This window comes from Triticum dicoccoides, chromosome 7A (genome assembly GCF_002162155.2).
Source record: "Triticum dicoccoides isolate Atlit2015 ecotype Zavitan chromosome 7A, WEW_v2.0, whole genome shotgun sequence".
NCBI classification, from domain to species: domain Eukaryota; kingdom Viridiplantae; phylum Streptophyta; class Magnoliopsida; order Poales; family Poaceae; genus Triticum; species Triticum dicoccoides.
This window is the reverse complement of record NC_041392.1, coordinates 681,515,014-681,522,170: the sequence shown is the minus strand read 5'-3', so window position 1 is coordinate 681,522,170 and position 7,157 is coordinate 681,515,014.

Below are 7,157 nucleotides of genomic sequence, written 5' to 3'. Positions count from 1 at the left end.
GTAACGATACCGGAGGGCAATACCTCAGCTGCCGAAGGCCTGGGGGTACGATCGCTCCAAAAACCGGGGATGGGGGCCCCTTTCAATCCGTCCCCCAGCCGAATACTACTTCGGAGACCCATAAGGCTCCGGAGTCTGACGCACGACCCCCTGCAGGAGAAGAGATAACGGCGACTTCTGATAAACCGAAGGCGCCGGATACCATGGCGGATGTACTTCAAGGTGCATCTGTCCTAGACGAGCACCGCATCCTGATGGGTACGGTGTCTGAGAAGATTCAATCCGCCAAGATCGGGCTGAAAGAAGACTTTTCTAGCCTGCTAGTAGGCTTCGAGGCACGTAATATAATGTTCCATTTTTCTAATCATTTTTGTGAGAAATATGCCTGTATATAGACAGTAGCCCCTAGGGCTCTATTCGGCTTTTTGAAAAAAGCGAGCAGAGGACCAATAATCAGTTGCCAGGTGGTAACATGCTACTTTATTTGGGTGTGAAACAGGCTTCTTTGTTAGCGGCGACTGCCCAGTCAGCGGTAATTTCCAAACTCAAACCGAAATTGGAGCGAGCCGATGAGGATCTATTCCTTGTGAACATGCAGCTCCACCAGGCGCAAGGTATAATAAACATCTTACTATATGCCTATTTATGTCCGTGTTCTTGTGAAAGTTGAAAGGCTGCCATGTGCATGTTTGTACAGATGATGCCGCCGCGGTGGAGACCCTCAAGGGCGAGCTTGCTCAAGCCAAGGAGCAAGCGTGAGTAAGTAAGGCAGCTGCTGATAAGGTGGCTACAGACTTAACGGCCGAACAAGCCGCTTAGTGCCGCTTTGAGGAATAGGTGACCGAGATGGAGCAAACGCTCAAGGACACTACCGCCAAGTGCGAGTCCTTGGAATCGGACAATAAAGCGAATGGGACCGAACTCGCCAAGGCCCTTCACGATGCTTCGGAGGCGCGGTCCGAATCCCGCGCCGCGCGCGAGGAAATCCATCAAGCCGGACAGATAGCGGCTGGTAAGCCCTTTCTTTTACAGGCTAAATTTGGGGATCCGAAGTATGCCTTGCTTAATCGATTGTGGAGTTCTCCAAACGTTTATGCGGATCTCCCGAACAGTGTCGCAGACGCCACCCAAATCTTCCAAGCCCAGGAGGGGTATGCGACGGAGAAGCTCTTCTGGTCGCAGTTTATGGGGCAGGAGCGTCCCGTACTGCTAAATGACCAGATGGCACAATGGGCGGAGCTGCATAAGATGTCCAGCGCAGACATGAAGGACATCATAGTCCGTTTGTGGCCTGCCAAAGCCATTCCGGACAGCTACTTTGGCCTCGTCGGCGTCTCGCGCTGCCCCGGATTGACGCCGTCAAGAGGTGGTCCTGTATAGAAGGAGCGCTATGGCCTTCGCCCGTGTCAAGATGCACTGGGTGAAGATGAATGCCGAAAATGTGGTAGTTGAGGGCCCTCCCGAAAGCAAGGCCCACCGCACACCAGAGCGCTATTTTCAAGACATGCTAAAAGGTGCTCGCCTTATAGAGGGCCAATGCTCTAAGGACGTATTGTTTGAGTAAAACAGTCCGAACTGTCCGGGTATTTATATTATGAACTAAGCATTTTGTAATATATTCATTCCTTGATGAAAAGTTTTATCCTCCTGTGCGACCGTTTATTATATCAGAGAGTTCCCAGTTGTCGGCTTTAGCTCCCATGTAGATACTACTGGGGTGTTCGGAATTGCACATGACTACACTTAATCCAATGTCTTGGTCCTTGAAGGAGGTGTCAGTGCGGCGAACCAGGCAATCAGACTATTCGGTTTTATTGCTCTCACTTAGCCATAGGAGTTTGAAAATAGGTTTATTAGGTAGCCCTTGGTATGTACATGGCTACCCTGATTGATGCGGATGCGTTACATTTTTGACCGGGAAATAGTCCTTCGTGTAATACAGAAAAATCGCTAAGGATTGTAATAAATAACCGAGTGGCTGACTAGCTCTTGCCGCATCATGACAGTCAGTTTTTGGCTTTCTCAATTGAGGTGCTTAACCGGACGAACCAGAAACACAATGGCAGTAGTTCTCCCTTTACTATCCTATCCGATCAGACGGAACACAAGGTAGCAAGCACAGGAGCCGGGCAACCCAACTATTGACCAAAGACATGATTCGGAGCCGATGCATATAATGCCGGACTCGGGACTCCAAATTTTGCTGTGAAGCTGTTTGGGATTTTGTTTGACAACACATATGTTGTCTTATAGAGCCCCTGGAAATTTGATGCCGAGGTGTGTGCATGAAACAACTTAACGGGCGGAATAAGGCCTATAGGTAAAGACGATACCAGATAAGATTGTTGGTTCACTGAAATCTGATTGATACGTCAAAATGTGAACTTACAGAAGGTACCATAATCACCAGGGCCATTTTACATGCCGGGGGTCTAGGGCTAAGGGTAAAAGCTCTATACAGGTTCTTGAGTAAAGTTGTGGTCTGCAAAATGCTTTGCACCTTCCCGCCGCACGTCCGCGCCGCTTTCGCCCAAACAAGGAAGATTCCTTTAAAGGAATGGTCTTCGGCTATGTATATAGAACCGGGCTCGGAGAGAGTCCTTGTGAGTCCGGAGAACGAGTAGGTTTTGATTCACCTATGGTAAAAAGGAAAAGATAATTAAATAAAGGGGAAGGCCATGTAAGGTGAATCGTGTTATAGGCCTGTCCGTATATTGCCTTCACCGATGCCCAAGGTATTTTTAGTGCATAATTATGAACGCGGGGTATGAATTTCGCTGATGTACGTAGCGGTCGTCGGAGGCGAAGCTGCTAATCCAGCCCTGAAGTTGCCGGACTGCCGGCATGCAGAACAGACCGGACTTGCATGGTGAAGTCCGGTGGCTTAATAGCCGATGAGATGTGCGGCTTGACAGGGCCGCTTTGTGCTTCGGCCGCAATGGCCGCGATATGCTCCTCAGTACGGAGGGAGCGCTCCATGTTTCCATTGATTGTGATGACGCCACGTGGACCAGGCATCTTAAGCTTCAAATAGGCGTAGTATGGGACCGCGTTGAAGCGGGCAAAAGCGGTTCATTCGAGCAGTGCGTGATAGCTGCTGCGAAATGGGACGATGTCGAAGATCAAGTCTTTGCTTAGGAAGTTGTCCGGCGAGCCGAAGATGACCTCTAGTGTGATTGAGTCTGTACATCGGGCCTCTACGCCCGGAATTACTCCTTTGAAGGTAGTTTTAGCGGGCTTGATTCTTGATGAATCAAAGCCCATTTTGCGGATAGTGTCATGATATAGTTGATTGAGACTACTGCCGCCATCCATAAGGACTCGCGTAAGGCGGAATCTGTCGATGATTGGATCGAGGACCAGAGCTGCCGAACCTCCATGACGGATACTGGTTTGGGTGGTACTTTCGATCGAAGGTAATCGGACAAGCCGCCCATGGGTTGAATTTTAGGGCGGCCGGCTCCATGGCGTAGGCGTCCCGTAGTGGGCGCTTGCGCTCCGCCTTAGGGATATGTTTGACATATATCATATTCACTGTTTTTACCTCGGGGAGAAATTGCTTCTGCCCCCGTGTGTTCGGTTGACAAGGCTCTTGGTCATCGTCATCGCTTGGCGATCCTTTTCCCTTGTGTCCGGTGTTAAGCTTGCCGGCCTTCTTAAAGACCCAAATTTTCTGTTGGTATAATTGGAAGGTTTATCGGGGCTGCCGTGAATCTGTTAGGGCCGATCTAGTATTCTGTCTAAGCTGGATGGGCCATCTCTGTTTGCCTTGAATGGCTTCTTCCGTTGACAGGGTTTGGAGCCGCTAAATCCGGCGTTAACCACCGTGTCTTGCGTTCCATTGTTGTTGTTTCGAAGCTTGTGCTTGTCACGTCGTGGCTTGACATTGCCATCCCTGGTTTCGGAGGTACAAGGGTCGCTGGTGCTATTGCTTATGCGAGGAAGCCAACTGTCTTCTTCCACACAAAAACGGGTCATAAGTGTGGTGAGGGCTGCCATGGACTTCGGCTTTTCTTGGCCGAGGTGTCGGGCAAGCCAGTCGTCTCGGACGCTATGTTTGAAGGCCGTGAGGGCTTCTGCTTCCGGACAAATCACAATCTAGTTCTTTTTAATTAGGAACCTTGTCCAAAGCTGTCGGGCCGATTCCCCGGGTTGCTGGATTATGTGGCTAAGGTCATCGGCATCTGGGGGCCGAACATAGGTGCCTTGGAAGTTGTCTCTGAATGCATCCTCCATGTCCTCCCAGCTACCAATAGATTTTTCTGGTAGACTGTTCAGCCAGTGCCGTGCTGGTCCCTTAATTTTGAGGGGAAGGTATCTGATGGCATGTAGATTGTCGCCGCGAGCCATGTGAATGTGGAGAAGAAAGTCTTCAATCCATACTGCGGGATATGTTGTGCCGTCGTATGATTCAATGTTCATGGGTTTAAATCCTTCTGGGAACTGGTGCTCCATTACCTCATCGGTGAAGCATAGGGGGTGTGCGGCGCTGCTACCTCTTGAGCACTGCGTTGGTTTTCCCTTGAAGAGGAAGGGTGATGCAGCAAAGTAGCGTAAGTATTTCTCTTAGTTTTTGAGAACCAAGGTATCAATCCAGTAGGAGGCCACGCACGAGTCCCTCGCACCTACACAAACAAATAAAATCCTCGCAACCAACACAATAAAGGGGTTGTCAATCCCTTCACAGTCACTTACGAAAGTGAGATCTGATAGATATGACAAGATAATATTTTTGGTATTTTATGATAAAGATGCAAAGTAAATAAAGCAAAATAAAAACGGTGCAAGAAATAGCTTGTTGATGGAAGATTAATATGATAGAAAATAGACCCCAGGGCCATAGGTTTCACTAGTGGCTTCTCCCGAGAGCATAAGTATTACGGTGGGTAAACCAATTACTGTTGAGCTATTGACAGAATTGAGCATAGTTATGAGAATATCTAGGTATGATCATGTATATAGGCATCACGTCCGAGACAAGTAGACCGACTCCTGCCTGCATCTACTACTATTACTCCACACATCGACCGCTATCCAGCATCATCTAGAGTATTAAGTTCAAAAGAACAGAGTAACACTTTAAGCAAGATGACATGATGTAGAGGGATAAACTCATGCAATATGATATAAACCCCATCTTGTTATCCTCGATGGCAACAATACAATAGGTGGCTTGCTGCCCCTACTGTCACTGGGAAAGGACACCGCAAGATTGAACCCAAAGTCAAGCACTTCTCCCATTGCAAGAAAGATCAATCTAGGAGGCCAAACCAAACTGATAATTCGAAGAGACTTTCAAAGATATCCAATCATACATAAAAGAATTCCGAGAAGATTCAAATATTGTTCATAGATAAACTTGATCATAAACCCACAATTCATCGGTCTCAACAAACACACCGCAAAAGAAGATTACATCAGATAGATCTCCACAAGAGAGGGGGAGAACATTGTAGTGAGATCCAAAAAGAGAGATGAAGCCATCTAGCTAATAACTATGGACCCGAAGGTCTGAGGTAAACTACTCACACATCATCGGAGAGGCTATGGTGTTGATGTAGAAGCCCTCCATGATCGACGCCCCCTCCGGTGGAGCTCCAGAAAAGGCCCCAAGATGGGATCTCATGGGTACAGAAGGTTGCGGCGGTGGAATTAGGGTTTTGGCTCCGTATCTGGTAGTTTGGGGGTACGTAGGTATATATATGAGGAAGAAGTACGTCTGTGGAGCAACGTGGCCCCCACGAGGGTGGAGGGCGCACCTGGGGGGAGGGGGGTAGGCGCGCCCCCCTACCTCGTGCCTTCCTGGTTTCTTTCTTGACGTAGGGTCCAAGTCCTCTGGATCACGTTTGTTCCAAAAATCATGTCCCCGAAGGTTTCATTCCGTTTGGACTCCGTTTGATATTCTTTTTCCGCGAAGCTCTGAAATAGGCAAAAAACAACAATTCTGGGCTGGGCCTCCGGCTAATTGGTTAGTCCCAAAAATAATATAAAAGTGTATAATAAAGCCCAATAATGTCCAAAACAGAATACAATATAGCATGGAACAATAAAAAATTATAGATACGTTGGAGACGTATCAGGAGCCCCTATACCGGGCCGTGTCATGGTGTAGTTCGAATGAAGTCCGTATGCAGTTTTCGGCCGAGGCGTGGTTGTACTTGCCGCGCTGGGATTGGTAACCGTCCTCTTGCGCCAGGGCGAGCCCTCGCGATTCATAGATTGATCTGGTCTGACCTGCTCAATTTTCCAGGTCCTATCGCAGGTCATATGTGTATCCCCGAGCTGTTGTTTCTCTGTTTTTTACGGCACAGTGGTGTAGGCTGGTGTTCAGCTTGAATTGCCGTTCTATCCCGGCCATGTGGTGGTCGATCGGGACCGTCCGCCGCATTACGTGCGGGTGGTATAGGCTCCAATGCCTCATCGTCGAATTGGGGTAGAACCTTACGCTTCGGGCAACTCTTTGTTTGGCATTCGAGGCCGTATTCTTCGGCTGCTAGGAAATTGGTCCATCTGTTGTTGAGCAGATGTTGGTCAGCTTGAAGCTGTTGCTGCTTATTTTTAGGCTTCTCGCCGTGGCTATTAGCCAGCGCTTAAAGCACTCTTGTTCTAGGGGTTCCTTTGGCCCGATAAAATCTTCGTCGTCGAGGCTTATGTCGTCCTCGGAGAGTGGTAAATAGTTGATGTCCTGCGAGTCTTTGTTCCCTGCTTGCTCGTCAGGGTCAACCTGCTCGTCCACCCGATCATGTTGGTCGGATGTTGGTTCGATGGGGTCGTCTTGGTCTTCGGCATTCTCTGGAGCATCATTGTTTCCAGTGCCGGTATTGCTGTGTATTTCATGACGCGATTTAGAATGGCACCGTTGACATCGATGTTTCGGTTGTATCTCTGGAGGTTTATCCTCGACTGGGTTCTTCTCCTTATCACCGTCGCCTTCTTTGGGTGTGTCCACCATGTATACGTCATATGAGGAGGTGGCCGTCCAACGTCTGGTGAACGGCGGGTTTTGGGTGTGCTCCTCTCCGCCATCGTCGTCCATACCGTCGATGTCTTCGGAGGTGTAGTCAAGCATGCCGGTTAAATCCTCGATAGTGGCTATAAAGTGGGAGGTGGGTGTGAAGTAAAATTCCCTGTTTTTAGCCCCTAGTCCGGGCTGGGCG